The 14,887-nt window shown below is 52.2% G+C and overlaps 1 protein-coding gene across 8 annotated transcripts in view; it reads right to left on the bottom strand.

The window, feature by feature from the left end:
- VWA5B1 (von Willebrand factor A domain containing 5B1) overlaps positions 1-9,597 on the bottom strand; it is a 69,627-nt gene extending 60,030 nt beyond the window's left edge. For 2 of the 8 annotated variants that reach the window (XM_073233329.1, XM_073233331.1), the window contains exon 1: positions 9,093-9,595. The gene's annotated coding sequence lies outside the window, so the exon portion shown is untranslated. Of the gene's footprint in view, positions 1-1,487; positions 1,623-2,087; positions 2,274-3,250; positions 3,584-3,675; positions 4,088-9,092 lie in introns of those variants that run through there. The other 6 variants (XM_073233332.1, XM_073233330.1, XM_073233327.1 and 3 more) reach the window with 6 other exon arrangements.
- Between the last annotated feature and the right edge of the window lie 5,290 nt (positions 9,598-14,887).

Raw genomic sequence — 14,887 nt, 5'->3', positions numbered from 1 at the left:
AATCAGCCAGGAGATGCTAGAAGAGGCCCCCTCACCCCACAAACAAGACAACTTGAACTTGAGCAGGACCCCAAGGCCCTGGAGGGTCCTGGAGGAACAGCTGACCTGGGGCCCCTGGGTGCCCCTTCCACTGTCCCTGCTTCCCCAGGGCTGTCCCTTTCCCCTGTGAAGCTGGCCTACAGAACCATAATGGTGTCATTTATCTGGAGGCAGAGGCCAGCCAGCCCATGCAGGACCGAGTATAGTGAGGGAGTCCAGGAATGACAGAAATACTTCTTCCCTCTGTCAGGACAACTTGACCACTAGCCCACTCTCCCAGGTAGCAAACCTATGGCCAATGGCCGGAGTCCCTTCTGAGAGTTTTACCTGGCTTGGGTTTGGGGCTGGTCCTCACACTATTTTCTGTGAGGCCAGAGGCCCTGAGTTATCTAGGTCTGGGAGGATGCTCAGAGCCCCAGCCACCCCCAGGCCAGGAGCCTTGGCCTGTCCCATGCCAGAGAAGGAGTGAGGTCTGCAGGCCACTGATGAGGGCACAGTGCCCACCTCACCTTGGACCCTGGGTCTCCATCTGGGTGGGGCTGGATTGGAAATAGCACTGTCCTTGAGAGAGAAGTTAGCCAAGGTGGGTGACGGAGGGTACTGAACGGAGCTACCACAGCAGGCCTTGGAGATTCTGCCCAGCCACTAGGGTCGAGTTCAATCCACAGTGGTCTGCACATGACACGTTTGAGTTCATACACACACACACACACACACACACACACGCATGCATGAATGCCCCGAACTCTTAAATTCCTGCACACCAGCAGACAGAGGGCATCCCACACATGTACCCCTAAACATGTACGCACATTGACACGTGCACCACTGTCTCCCTTACCAACTCAGGTAGGGACACACATGCCCCGCACACACATGCCCCATACACTTCTCAAGCATGCATCCCACAGACACCACATGCACACATGCTCAGCTGCACCCCCAGGCCAGCTAATCACGGGAGCTCCCCTGCCATCCACCCTCCACCCTGAGCAGGAGGGCTGGGGTTCATCCAGTGCCCTTTGCCCCTCTGCCCAGTTACCATGACCTGACTGGGTTCAGACGGGGGAACCCAGGAAGCAGGTTCTTATGCCAGTAGAGGAGGCAAGGAAGGAGTCCTCACCTCCTCTTAAGTCTTCTTCAAAAAGAGAAAGAAGGAAAGGGGAGTAGGAACAGAGACAGGAAGGTGCCTGTTGCTCTCAGAGGGGAAGCTGGAAAGGGACCGTCTGGCTCCCACCCCACCAAGCATCATCTGCTGCAGCCCGGAGCTGGCGGTGCAGAGGGAGCGAGGGAGGGAACTGTTGGGGCTGCAGAAGATGTTATGACAGGACCTCCAGCGGGCTTGACGTGTTAGCAGACGCCACTGCCGCTCACGGAGCCAAGTCCCCTGCTGTCGCCCGCCTCTCACCAGCCCGAGGACCCCTTCTGCATCCCAGAGCCCCACTTACCTGGCAAGAGCCTGGGACCAGGGGCTCTGAGAAGGGCAAGAGCCCAGCCAGCTGCTTTGGGGACAGTCACACGCTGGGCATGAACAGAGCAGTCAGGGGTGGACAGCCCGCAGAGCTGCCGGCTGCCCCAGGGCCCTGGAGGACAGACAAGAGATGACGGGACGAGATGGTGGAAACAGGTGGCAGGGGGGGAGATGGAGAGTGGGAGGAGGAGGGAGGCAGAGGCAGAGAGGGGCACAGGGAGAGGGAGACGCAGAGAGAATCATACACGGGGAAAAGACAGACACAGACACACACACACAGAGTGCTCCGTACAGAGGGAGAGAGAGGGGAAGGAGGGGAAGGAGGGAGAGGGGTGGATGGGGCAGCAACATGTGGCAGCCCTCTCACTTCTCATGCTGGAACAGCGAGTCCCGTCCTCCGCTGACCCCCCTCCCCGCTGGAGCAAGCACACCATGCACACACCCCAGGAACACATGCACACTCACACACATACCCGCTGACACACAGAGGCACACAAATCCATCATTTACATGCACAGTCCACACGCACACACTCAGGACAGCCCCTCATCCTCACACGAGCTGGACCAGCCCCTACCTTGCCCCAGAAACAACAGGTGTCCGGGCAAACACTCCCTCTGTCCACAGTCCCAGCGGCTGCCTCCCTGCATCCAGAGGTGCTGGGTGGGGCACCCAGAGCTGGGCTCCACTGTCCAAGCCCAGTGCCCACTGCCCTGGCAGCCAGCTTGATCAGTGGCCACATTGTGATGGCTGTTGAGGTGGCCTGCAGGAAGCAGAGCCATTTGTTTTGCCAGAGTGTAACCATGACAATTCCCCCCTGCACACACCGCTGGTGCTGCGCCCCCCTCACCCCTTCCCTCCCCCCTTCTTCAGAGCACAGGAGAAAAGCCACAGGCCACGTTGCAGCCTCTGCTAATTCCTGCTGGGGCTGACCAAAAGGCCTTGGCCAGAGATAAAGGGCTGTGGGTGGGAAGCCCCTCCCTGAGGAACAGGGCTGCCTCCTGGCTGTTCAGCACTGGGCAGGGCCTGCCAGGAACTTGGGCCCTCTCTCGTGGGGACCAGAGCTGAGTTGGCCCCCTCTACCTCTCCTTGCCCCCCGCCAAGTGATACAAGCGTCAGTCTTTCTCCCCTGAGACCACGATGGAGCCAAACAAGGGCTCAGGTTATCATGGCCATGGGCAGGCTATCTGCCGAGACCTTTGGCTTTTCCTGTCTAGTCTTAGAGTCCAAAGCCAGCAGCCCTTGCCTGTGGTCATGCCAAAGCCACAGAGGATTTTCTAGGCTTTTAGGTGCAATGCCAGGAAGCATGAGATGAGAGGTCTGGATACCCCAGAGAGCCAGGGGCGCATCATGATCAAGGACAAGTATATTTGGAAGCCAAGAGGTCTGCCAGGTACAGTGAAACCTAAATTTGGAGTCCAGAGTTAATGGCTCCAAAGCTGAGAGGGTAGATGCCTCAGAAGTACACGATAGAGCTACTGCTCACACACCTAGAAGCTCATTTAGTCTCCATCAAAACCCCCCAAAGAGGGGTTTCCTCCCAATTTTATAAAGGAACTGCAGTTCAGAGAGGTACAGTGACTTGCTCAAGGCCACACAGTAGGAGGTGACAGCAGGGATTCAAACATACACCTGTCAGATTCAGACTCCTGGAACTTTCCATGATATTCACTGGCCTTTTCAAGCTTATCACTGGGTACCAGGTGCTGCACACAAGGCCCAAAAGAGGTGCATGCTCACCAAACACTGAGAGGTGCTCCTCACTTCAAAAACCAAGCTCAGAGAGGTGAAGTAACTTGCCCAAGGCCACACAGCAAGTAGAAGCACCAAAATTTTAGTCCAGGTCTGTCTGAATCCATCTCTCCACCCTGCCTCTTTCACCACACATCAGGCTAGATCCAGAAACAATGACTGTCCCTTTTCTGGACTCTCTGCCTAAGGAAGGTGGAGTCTGAGGGTGGGATGGGGACAGTGGATGGATACAGTGGGGTAAAGAAGGTATGAAGGAAGCAGAGATGTCACATGGGATACAAGACACCTGCCGGGGTAGCAGATGACACAGGATCTTAGAAGTCTGAGAACTGATGATTCCACATTAGGGGGGGGGTCACATCTTAAGCCTCCCCAGAGCTTTACATTCCCCTAGACCTTCATTAAATATCTACCTGAAACCCTGGGTCTTTCCTGTTGTTGCAGGTGTCAGCCAGCCAACAAGGAAGCCCCAGCAAGTGAATTTTGGAGAACAGTTTGGAGGGAGGGATTTTAGGGGAACTGCTGGGCAGAGGGACTAGAGGGGCGGAGAGAAGGGGGAACCACCCTGTCGGCAAACGAACTTCTTGGACTTGGTTACCGTTTTGCCAGGATTGCCTCTAAATACTGCCGGGGTGTGCGAGAGTAACAAAGGCAGAAAGTGGTGGTCTGGGGACTGGAAGGCTGCCTTGGTCGTAATGAAGGTCGCCAAGATACACGGCAAAATTCACTGCGGTTCAGTCCTTATGGTCCCACGCAGCGAGCCAGGCATCGGTCCCTCGCTTGGAGAAGATGATGGGGAGCAAGTCACAGATTCCAGGAAGCTGGCTAAGTGGGGAGACGCACAAGGGTTCCCAATCAGCTTTTGTTCTACCTGACAGTCCCCCAAAGCCTTTGCATATACACTGTCTTGTTTAATTCAACCCTCATGATCACCTAGTGAGGAGGCAGAGCCCCCTTCTCTGCTGGAGGCGGACGACTGAAGCTGAGAAGCCACCGGTACCGGAGAGGCCTTGAGGCTCTGAGCCACTTTTCACTCAGAGAGTCCTGGTTCCCTTCAGGCAGGACCCCCAAAGGGCCTGGCCACTTAGAACTCCAAGCCCCCCCTCAAGGCTCCCAAAGCCCCATTCTCAGCCCCCATGAAGTTCACGGTCTGGTCACCCATTCAGATTCCACATTTGCCAGTCAGGCCTTACACTCAGCCATCCCAACCCTGCAGTTTGCATTTCAGGACGAAAATTTTTTGGAAAGAAAGGACAGCCTGACTGAGTAACTGTAAGCCATGAAGAAGAAATGAGAGGTGGTAGAGACAGAGGTTCGGAGACATAAGCTGGGCCGGCAGAGAAGGCTGCCAGCCTGGAGGTATTTTCCAGAGCTGCCTCTGCTTGCAGCCATCAAGACTTCCTTACCCATTGTGTTGGTTTCCCAGGGCTGCTGTGACACATGACCACGAACTGGGTGGCTTGAACAGACATTTATTCTCATATAGTTTGGGAGGTTAGATGTCCACATCAAGGTGTCCTCAGGGTCCTGCTCCCTCTGAAGGCTCTAGGGAAGAATCTTCCTTCCTTTTGTGGCTTCTGGTGGCTGACAATCCTCGGCAGTCCTAAGCTCATAGCTGCCTCCCTCCCGTCTCTGCTGGTTTCCCATAGCCATCTTACCTGCGTGCCTCTCTATTGCGGTATCTCTGTCTCCAGATTTCCCTCTCCTTTCTCTGATACAAACCCCGGGCTCCAATTAGGCCCACTCTAATCCACTATGACCCCATCTTAATTTGATCGCATCTGCAAAGACCCTATTCCAAAGAAGGTCACATACAAGGGGTCTGGACTTGAACATATGTTTTGAGGGGACACAACTCAACTTACAAAAGCCATTTGAAGGAAATAAAGGACATGAAACAGGCATGACTCCAAGAGGCCAGTCCTCTGGACTTCTAGAAATTTGGAGAGGTAAGCAAATGGCCCCATAATATGGCAGCTAAACGTGGACTCTGGAAGTGGACTGCCTGGGCTCAGGCCCTAACTCTGTCATTCCCTGGTTGTGTGCCCTTGGGGAAACCGCTGAACCTCTCTGTGCTTCAATTGCCCCTCTATAAAATGGGAATGATTTGAAGTTTTATGCTAGTTAATATTTGCAAAGCACAAAAATAACATGACACTTAACAAGCATCACATGAGTGTTTGTTAAAATAAATATGAAACACCCCTTAGAACAATGTCCCTATTTTATAGGTGTGAAAACTGAGGTCCAGAAAGGGGAAAGGACATCCCCCAGCCTGGGTACTGTCCACTTCTGCTTCCTTCCTCCCAGGCTTGCCCTCAGGGGAGATTAGATCTCCTTCCCCAGATTGGCGGTCTAGAGGGGCAGCAAGAGAGGGGGAAGTGCATACAGAGGGGAGGAGGGGACCCCAGTGAGGGCGGAAGCGGTAGGTTCCTCCCACACCCAAGCACACACCCCTTTTCCCACCCATCCCTCTGTTTGCAGGACTGGAAGCAATTATGCGACTGTTCCTGCCCGCGTGGAGGAAAACAGTCTTGGGAATGTGTAATCAACACACACAGCCTGAGCGAGAAGGGAAAGCTCATCTACCAGTGGCACAGGCTGGGGGCCCCGGGTGGGGCAGGCAGGGAGATGAGGGAAGGCCTGGGTGGGGTATGGGGCTAGCTTTTTTGTTTTTAAGCATTCATAGCCCAGAACACCCTGAGCAGGCGAAGGGTTGCCAGGATGCTCAGGCATTGCATCCGAGAGGACCCCTCCCTCAGGCTTCATCCCTGAAGGGGCTGGACCCCACTGTGCGTGTCTGTAGGGTACAGAAGGGAGCAGATCCAGGTTTGGGAGGCAGTGGGCTGACATGTGCCATATTCTTGGCAGCAAACTCATGAACTCCCTTCCTCTCCTTTCCCTTCCCTTTCCAGCCCCTCATCTCATGCACAAAGTTACAGGTATTGCCCCAGTTTGTCACTCCTCCCTGTATCCATGTACTTTAAAAAGGTGGAATATAGCTCCTGCCCTTCACCTTGGGTTCAGCCCCGTTACTTAACCAATGAGATGTTGGCAGTTATGATGTCACCAAAGGCTTGGAAAATGCTCGCTTGATTGGGCTTGTGCTCCGTACCTCTGCCCTTGTTGCCAGGAGAAGAGCAAGCCCAGATTGGCTCACTGGTGCCAGGAGGAAAATGAAGAATACGCAGAGCAGGATCGAACTGCCCTAATCAAGCCCAGCTGACATCACCTGACTCTTAGCTGATCTCAAAGAAACAATTGTTATTTTAAGTCACTGGTTTGGAGCGGCTTGTTCTGCAGCACGTTCTGGCAAGCCACCCCTGTTGACCGCACCTTCACAGTGTCTCTCGAGTATACCCTTCCTCTCCATCCGCCTGCCTCAGGTCCAGCCTCCTAACAGCTTTCTTCCTGTGCTCCCTGGCTCGAGCCTCACCTATTCCAATCCACGCTGCAGCCAGACCTTTGTGATACCTGTTGACGGCTGTCCCCACCTATTATGCGCGTTCTCAATCCAGCCTAAAACTCTTCAGTCACTCTCCCAGGGCTTTCGGTAAAAAGTGTCCCTTCTTAGCTGAGAATTCAAAGCCCTTTATTATCTGCCCTGCCCTCTTTTTGGTCCTGTTCTTGCCCAGTCCTCCATGTGGACCCTTCGTCCAGCCACATAGAATTACCTGTGGGTCCCTAAACCTCAAGTTGTTTCAAACCTGCAGGGTTTTTACATGTGTAAATCCCTCCATCTAATAAAAAAACCTTTTCCACCTCCATAGGCTAGCCTCAACCTGAAAGGAGAGCTGAAGCACCATCTCTTTGAGGGAGCCTATCCATCCCAGTTAGGTAACCCTACTGAGAGGCCTCAGTATCTCATGCCCAGCATATAGTAGGTGCTCGACTAATGTCACATCCAATGAGTGAGTGAATGAGCAAGTGAGCCTCTCTCACGGGCAGTAGCATGTCTAACATTCCTGTACTTGTAGGATCTGATGCCGATCCTGACATTCAGCAGAGCTTCATAAATATTTGTTGAATATGTGGATAAATGAACACATGATTTCAGTGTCCTAGAGAATCATGCAAGCTGCCCCCTCTCCTCCCCTGGGGATGTGGCAGTGGGATGGGGGGAACTTGGCACAGCTGGGAAGAAGCTGGGAGGGAGGTAGTAGCACACAAGGGGCAGAGGCTGTGAGCCATCTTCTCTGAGCCCAGGCTCGAGGACTTGCATTGTCTGTGGGGAATTCAAAAACAAACCGACTACAATCGGTCTGCTCTTTACTATTGTCATGCAGTGGTAAGTTGCAACAATGTCAGTGATAAAATAGTCCTCCCCACTGGAAGCCAGTGGTGGGGTCATGGGGCACATGCTAGAAGGTGGTAAAGATTGGATTTGGATCCCAGTCTGTGTCCTCCAGGACCTATCGTCGTGGCCTCTTCCAGGTCCTGTCTCCAGCTGGTCCTCGAGCTTGGTCTCCTTCTGCCCACGACTGGCACCCCCTTGGGCTCTGGCTGAGGACCCAGGATTTACTGAGGACAAGACTGGTCACCTGGAGGCCACCCTTACCACCTTTGGCAGCACAAGCCTTAGGAAAAGCAACCAGCCCTGGCCTGGGGAAGCTGTCTTTGCTCACAGAAGTTATACCTGACACTGGTCTCCTGGGTGGGAACCTCTGAGTCAGAAGACTGGCCAGGAGCCTAGTCCCATCACTTGCTATTTGTAGGGACCACTTCCCCTTTCTGAGGCCTGATTCCCTCATCTCTCAAGTGGGGTTGGTGATGCCCATCTCCCCCAGTGAATGGCAGCCTCCCCACCCCATGGTGTAGCCAGCTACCTGAATGCACTCTCCAGCTCTGTTGCCACCACCATCCCCAGGCCACCCTCTCCTCTCTCCAGGACAGTTGCAAAAACCTCCCAGACCCGGTTTCCCCTCAGGAACCCCCATCCCCCACCCCAGCCTGTTTTCCACACAGCAGCCGGAGTGACCTGTACAAAGCATGAGACCTGATCACATGACCCGCTGGCTGAACCGGCAAATACTTCCCATGGCTGTCAGGATGAAGACACGTTCCTCTGCGCCTGGCTGTGTTCCTGCCCCAGGACAGTCTTGAAGCCAGGAGCTGGCACTGCCTGTTTGTTTGTACCAATACACCACATATGACAACAGATCATAAACAAGGAACAAGCCCCTGACGAGAGAGCAGCCGACTCCCGCCAGCACTGACCCCTGCGAGATCTGGCCCCTGCTGGCTTCCTCCACTTCATTTCCTCTCTGCACCCTGCAGAAACACCGGACTGCTTGCAGGCCCTCATGATCTCTGGGTACCACCTGACCCAGGGTTTTTTACATTTTTTACAAGCCCTTCCCTTTCTCCAGAACATTCTTCACTTCTCTCCTGGTTAACACCTCCACTCCATCAGATGTCAGTTCAAGCATCAGTCCCTCGGGGGACCCTCCAGGTCAGAGCCCTCATTTGCAGCTCTCATTGTCCTGAGTACCTGTCCTTTGGAGAATTTATAGCACTTGTCACAACTGCAACCTAACATTTGGCCTGGGATCACCTGATGGAGGTCTTTCTCCCCTGCTGCATGCAAGATTCAGGAAGGCCAATGTCTTATTTATTTTGGCAACTGTACCTGCCGTGCCCAGCATGGTGCCTGGCACAGCGTAGTCACTCTATAAATATTTGTTGAACAACTGAATAAATGAATTGGAATGAAGCCCTTGATGGAAAGGACCTTTATCAAAAGTACAAATCCTAGGTACCCATTTGGAATTATTATTATGCCTGCTTTGCAGATGAGGAAATCAATAGTCAGAAAAGTTAAGGGACTTACCTCCAAGTCTCCTGGCTTAGTGGCACAGCCAGGCTGGGAACCAGACAGTTCCTAGCCCACGGAGGGCCTTGATTCCTGCTTGCTGAACTCAGGTGGGCTCTGTCTTCACCTCCAGCACATGTCCCTCCAGGAAGTGGGCAGCCTGGAGTTTGCAGACGGCTGCTGGCAGGGGTCAGTGCTGGCAGGAGTCGGCTGCTCTCTCATCAGGGGCTTGTTTCTTATTTATGATCTGTTGCCATACATAGTGTCTTGGTACAAACAAACAGGCAGTGACAGCTCTTGGCTTCAAAACTGTCCTGGAGCAGGAACACAGCCAGGCCTGGCCAGGGGTCCTAAGCAGCTCAGCTCGGTGTACTGGGAAAGGCTGGCGGGTAGGGCAGTTGCAGGCAGATCGGAACAGGTGGCTGCTCAAGAGCAATTGGAAAGACGCAAGCGAGAGCTGCTCAGGGGACAAAGGAGGGCTGAATCTCTGAAGCTATCAATCTTGTACTGTGCTCTTCCAGCTCCTTTATAACAGACACAGTGCAAAGAGGAAAAGGAGGAAAACAAAGGCAAATAAATTCTTTCAAGTGTGGTCCGGAGCATTTCCAAATGCTTCCTGCCCTCTCATCACTTACGATTTTCTTCCCAGGAGAAAAGACTAATGCAATTCTAGCCCCTGTGATCAGCAGCAGGCTAGCCTGGGACACTATGTGTTGAGGATCTGCAATGAACCTGGCACTGTGCCAGGTGCTTTCCCATGCACTGCTGCCCCTAATCCCCAAAACAGCCCAGGGAAGCTGCTGTTGCAGTTTGTTTTGCTTCAGGGCAACATATATTTAAGTGTCCCTCTGCTACACAATGGTCCCTTAAAAGATGGGCACAAACCCTGCCATCAAAGTTCCTACATTCTCCATCCAGGAGACCATGGAAAAGTGGTAAATGCTACAAAGGCGAGCATCAGAGTGATGTGCCACAGAGACACTACAGTGAGTCACTAGGAGTGTTAGATTGGGAAGTCAGGGGAGGCTTCTCTGAGGAGGTGGCATCTGAGCTAAAGCATGAAGATGAGGAGGAAGTTAGCTGTTTAAAGAATGGGATGAGGGAGCAACATTCAGAGACAGAGAATAGCAGGTGCAAAGGGTGGGAAGGGGCACTGTGGCCTCAAGGGAGAGAAAGGAGGCAAGACTGGCTGGAGCAAAGCAAGAGAGGCTTGGGCAGAGGACAGGGGCCAGTAGGAGGGGAGGAGCAGTGCAGGACTGCAGAGGTGGAATTTTACTCTGAGAGCATTGGACAATCCCTGCAAGGTTATAAGGAGGGCAGAAATAGGCTTCTGCTTACATGTGAGGCCTTCCTGGTCACTGTGTGGCGGATGGGTTAGAGTGGGGTAAGCTGGGAGGTCAGTGGGGTAATAGATGTACAAGGTGGTGGTGGTGGTGACTTTGGGGAGGAGAGCTGTGCATGGATTGGGTGGGTGGGGGTAAGGGAGAGGGAGGAGTCTAGGGAGCTTCCTAGGTATGGGCTTGTGCAATCAGTGGGTAATGGTGCCATTCACAGGGTAGGGAAGGTGATGGGAGGACCAGGTGGAAGGTGGCATTGGTGGGAAACTAGAAATCTGTTTTGGACATTGTGAATCCATGAAGCATGGCAAATCACGTATCCAGGTAGAGTTTAGAGTTCAATATACGAGTTTGGAGTTCAAATGACACTAGACTGAAGATAAAATTTATCTCTGGATGGTACTTAGTACCACGCAACAGGACCCTCTGGACTGGGAGCTGGTTGAAGGCCAATTACAATCTAGGAAATAGTAGGCATTTGTGAAGTCATTACTGAAGACTGAAAGGAGGAGATTCAAAGAAAACCAAAGACACGATTTCTTTCTTCAAGGAGCTTGTCTTATATGAGGTCACCCAGAACCAAACACAGCCTTAAATGTATAGAACAAATAGCTGCCTAAGCAGTTCGGAATCTGGGACCATTGAATGAAGAAGGGTTGACATCTACCTTTGCTGCACAGAACCTGCTTTTGGTGGGTGGTCCAGAACGATAAGCTAAGTACACTGGGGAGGAAAACCTTTAAAGAACTCGAGAGCAAGTATTTCCAACCCTGTGGCAGTACCCGTTACGCTCCATCTCAGATACACCCCGGTGGGTTTCCACACCGTGTATTTTTGCTTTGCTGTAGCATGTGTACGCCTTTGCTACCGCCCTTGTCTCATGGCAGTGGGGGAGCAACATTGTCATGTAGTCCTGGCAGAGTAGTCCTTTCCTTGGAGATGTCCTCGCCATCCCCCCCAAAAACATCCCCCACCCATCCATAAACCTGCAGCTTTGCTGAGGGAGGGGGCTGTACCTGACTTATCTTCATAACTCCTGAGGCTGGCTGGGTGCTGGGCATAGGACAGTTAAGAGACAATCAATGCCCACAATAAATAAATACAAGCTCAATGGGTTTATTGAATAAATGAATTCTTAGCTATTCATTGAAACAAATGGCCTAAGAATCTCCCTTAGGTAATGCTTAATGCTTCTTGGAATTACTATAAATGTCTCAATGGCAACAAAACTGCATTTGGGGTATTTCAGCTCACTGCCTGGTTGCTGTGTGATCCCAGGTAAGTCTCTCAATCTCTCTGAGCCTCAGTTTCTTCTAAACATAGCCTAGAAATGGTCTACAAAGCCTGGTTTCTTGCTGTTGGTAGCATAAATTTTATTCAGGTGGTGTGGTACCTCTGAGTCTAATGCAGGCCGTGGAAGGAGATGCAACCCTGCTTTGGTAAGAGCTACATGCAGAGTACTTTGGTGCCGATGCCCAGGGCCAGAGGGGGACACCTTTCTGAAGTGCCTAGTGGAGAAAGGCATAGAAATAAAGAATATGTGCTCTTTTTAAAATAAAAAATAGTCAAGATATGCATGGTTAGTCCATCAGCAAGCATGGTTCACTCTCCCTCCAAAATGTCTCTTGAACCCACCCACCCTGACTGTCCCCCTTTCCCCAGCACCCCCACCCCCACACTCTGTGGGCTGCCTCCTGCTTCCCTCTCTCTGCTTCTCCTCTTGCTTGCTTCCCCGAAGTGACATTTTCAAAACATCAATTAAATTACATCCCTGCCCTCCTTAAAACACTTTGGGGATTACATCCTATTCATAATCTGAACTCCTTGCTCTTGAATGACCAAGCCCAGCTTCCAACCTCACCTCCCAGCCCCCTCTCTCCAATATGTGTTGCAGCCTTACCCTCTTCTCAGTCCCTCAAGCCCAGTCCGCACTGTTCCATTGCCTGGAATGCTCCATCCCTCATTTTTGGCAGGACTGCTCTTAAGTCTCACCATAAATGTCACCTCCTCAGAGAGATCCTCCTTGACTACCCCGTCCTATTAGTTTATGTAATTGAACAGCATTCTCTTTCGTTCTTCAGTGGCTCTTCTCACAGTTTTTGATTTCTCTTTCATTTGTTTGTTTATCATCTATCTCTCCCTGACTAGACCACAAACTCCACAAAGAATAAATACTACACCACATTTATTCCCCAGTGTATCTCCAGAACTTTGCACAGTGCCTGGCACATAGCAGATGCTCAATAAATAGTCATTGCAGGAACACATTCTCCCTGTTTTGCAGGGACCCCAGCATGGCTCTGACAGGTGAGGACAGAGGGGACAGGGGGCTTTCTTGGCCTCTTGGGCCTTCAGCATGGAGGGCACGCCAGGGGGGTGCCCTGGCATAGGCAGCGGTTTGAGCACTCACAAAAGCTACACTCAGCCCTGGCAGGGGACCCCAGGTTGCCCAGCATGGACTTGAACCACTTCCCCAAAGTCTTTAAGAAACATTTAAAGACAGAGACTTTGTGGGGTTCTGAAGTCCTACCCAGTGGGTGGGGCTCCAAGTCTGCGGGTTTCGTGTGTTCATGTTAACGACACTGGCTAATGGTTACTCACCTTCATTACAGCCCTTTGCTCTCAGTGGTAAATAAAATTGCATTTGGATTTAGTAAGAATGTTTGCATTCCTGCCAGTCTTGTGTCCTCCCATAGGGAGTGACGCTCAGCCCTCATTTCTAACGTTGGCTCTGATAGAGGCAGAGGGCCTTAGTGAAAGAATATGGTTTATTTCTGGGGAAAACACGTGAGCAGAACTGTCTCACAACGTGGCCGTTCTTCCCTTTTGCAGACATTAGTGGCATGCAGAACATAGGCAAAAATATAACCTTAAATTGGTTTCTGGACAGAAGCTTCTGGCCTGTGCTGAGCCTTCTTTTTCAAGGTGAAGAAGGAGGGGATAATGCTTAGAAACCAAGGCATACCTCTTCAATACTTAACTCCTGGATGCTCCACACATCCCCAGGGTGAGCGCTTGTCCACTCCACTTCTAAATCCCTGCCATGGAATCAGAGGGAACAACCCACATTGGCAGAGGTGCTCAGGGGCCAGGCAAATGTAGTCACACAGTCCTCCCCCTGATCAAGGAGCATTTCTATTAGGGGAGGGAAGGGGCTGGGGGAGAGGCTGGGACTTGAGGTTTGCACGCCAGAGGTGGTGCATGGTGGCATGTGGGCTAGCAGCTGCTGCTGTACCGTCTCGGTTTTATTCATGAGAATGTACCAACTCAGTCCCTGATGGACCTTGGGCAAGTCATTTGAACAGTGTGCACCTGGAAATGTGCCACCGGAAGTGGGGACCATGATAGTTGTGAGACAGACCAGATCAGGTAGGCCAAGGAGGTAGGCCAAGGGCTCAGCACAGTGCTTGGCACAGCCCGAGCTGCCCCTGCCCACTGCCATGGGTTTCAGCTCTTTTAGGAGAACCAGGACCTTGGCAGGTCACACTCAGCAGGTTGCAGTTCAATTTACTAACTACTAAGTATCTTCCTAAGAACGTGTCATACATCTTAACAGCACCTTGTTCTTGTTATCTGCAGTGATGCTGATGAAAACAGCTATGATTTAGTGTGCACTCTCCATGTTCCAGGGAATCTTCCCCTATCCACGGACAAGGTCCTCACAACAGCCCTGCAGTAAGTCTTTACTATGACTCCCATTTTGTAAATGAGCTCACTGGACTCGGAGGCAAAGGGAATCAGAAGGCAGTGACAAGCTGTACACCCAGGCCACCTGCCCGGCCCCTTGGTGCCATGCTGCCTGGGAGCTTCCCGTGACCTGCTTTGTGACTCCTCGCCTCCACCAAGCCTTGCGCCTTGTCCGTGTGTAGACATATGGGCAGGCCTGTCAATAGAACCAATTGATCTGTGGCTCCTCTGGACTCTCAGAGGCAATTGATAGCAAGGACGCATTCCCAGCAAGTCTGAAGGTGGTTTTCCTTCCTCAAAGATTTTGTTTCTCTGTCTTGGACCCTGGGCTTGTCCCTAGAGAACAGAGAAGCCTGACTTGGTATCCCCATGAGCAGTCTGGGCTCTCCTAGGAGCTAAGCTGTTACCATGGCATCCGCCTTAGCTCCTCTGGGACTGGGTACAGCTGACGTGGTCCAGATAAGCATCAGGTCATGCCAGGCTGGTGGCAATGTTGTCAAGGGGATGCTGGCCTCTGAGGGGGCTCTGGGGCTCTGAACACCCAAGAGAAGCCGGCAGGATGCAGGCTTCAGAAGGACATCTCCCTCCTAGGGGCTGGTCCTCTCTTCTGGAAAAGTCCCTGCCTGTTGATATTTCCCAAAGTGCCCAGCACCATGCCTGGCATATAGTTCCCATTCCTTCATTCACTCATTCATCATGTAACCCATGTGACTGAGCCCACCCTTGTGCTGAGCACTAGAGATAAAAGGAGGACGGAAAAGCACACAGTACTGACGCTCACAGAGCTTA

Source organism: Manis javanica, chromosome 4, assembly GCF_040802235.1.
Source record: "Manis javanica isolate MJ-LG chromosome 4, MJ_LKY, whole genome shotgun sequence".
Classification (NCBI taxonomy): Eukaryota; Metazoa; Chordata; class Mammalia; order Pholidota; family Manidae; genus Manis; species Manis javanica.
The sequence above is the reverse complement of the archived record's forward strand: the minus strand, read 5'-3'. Positions and strand labels throughout refer to the sequence as shown.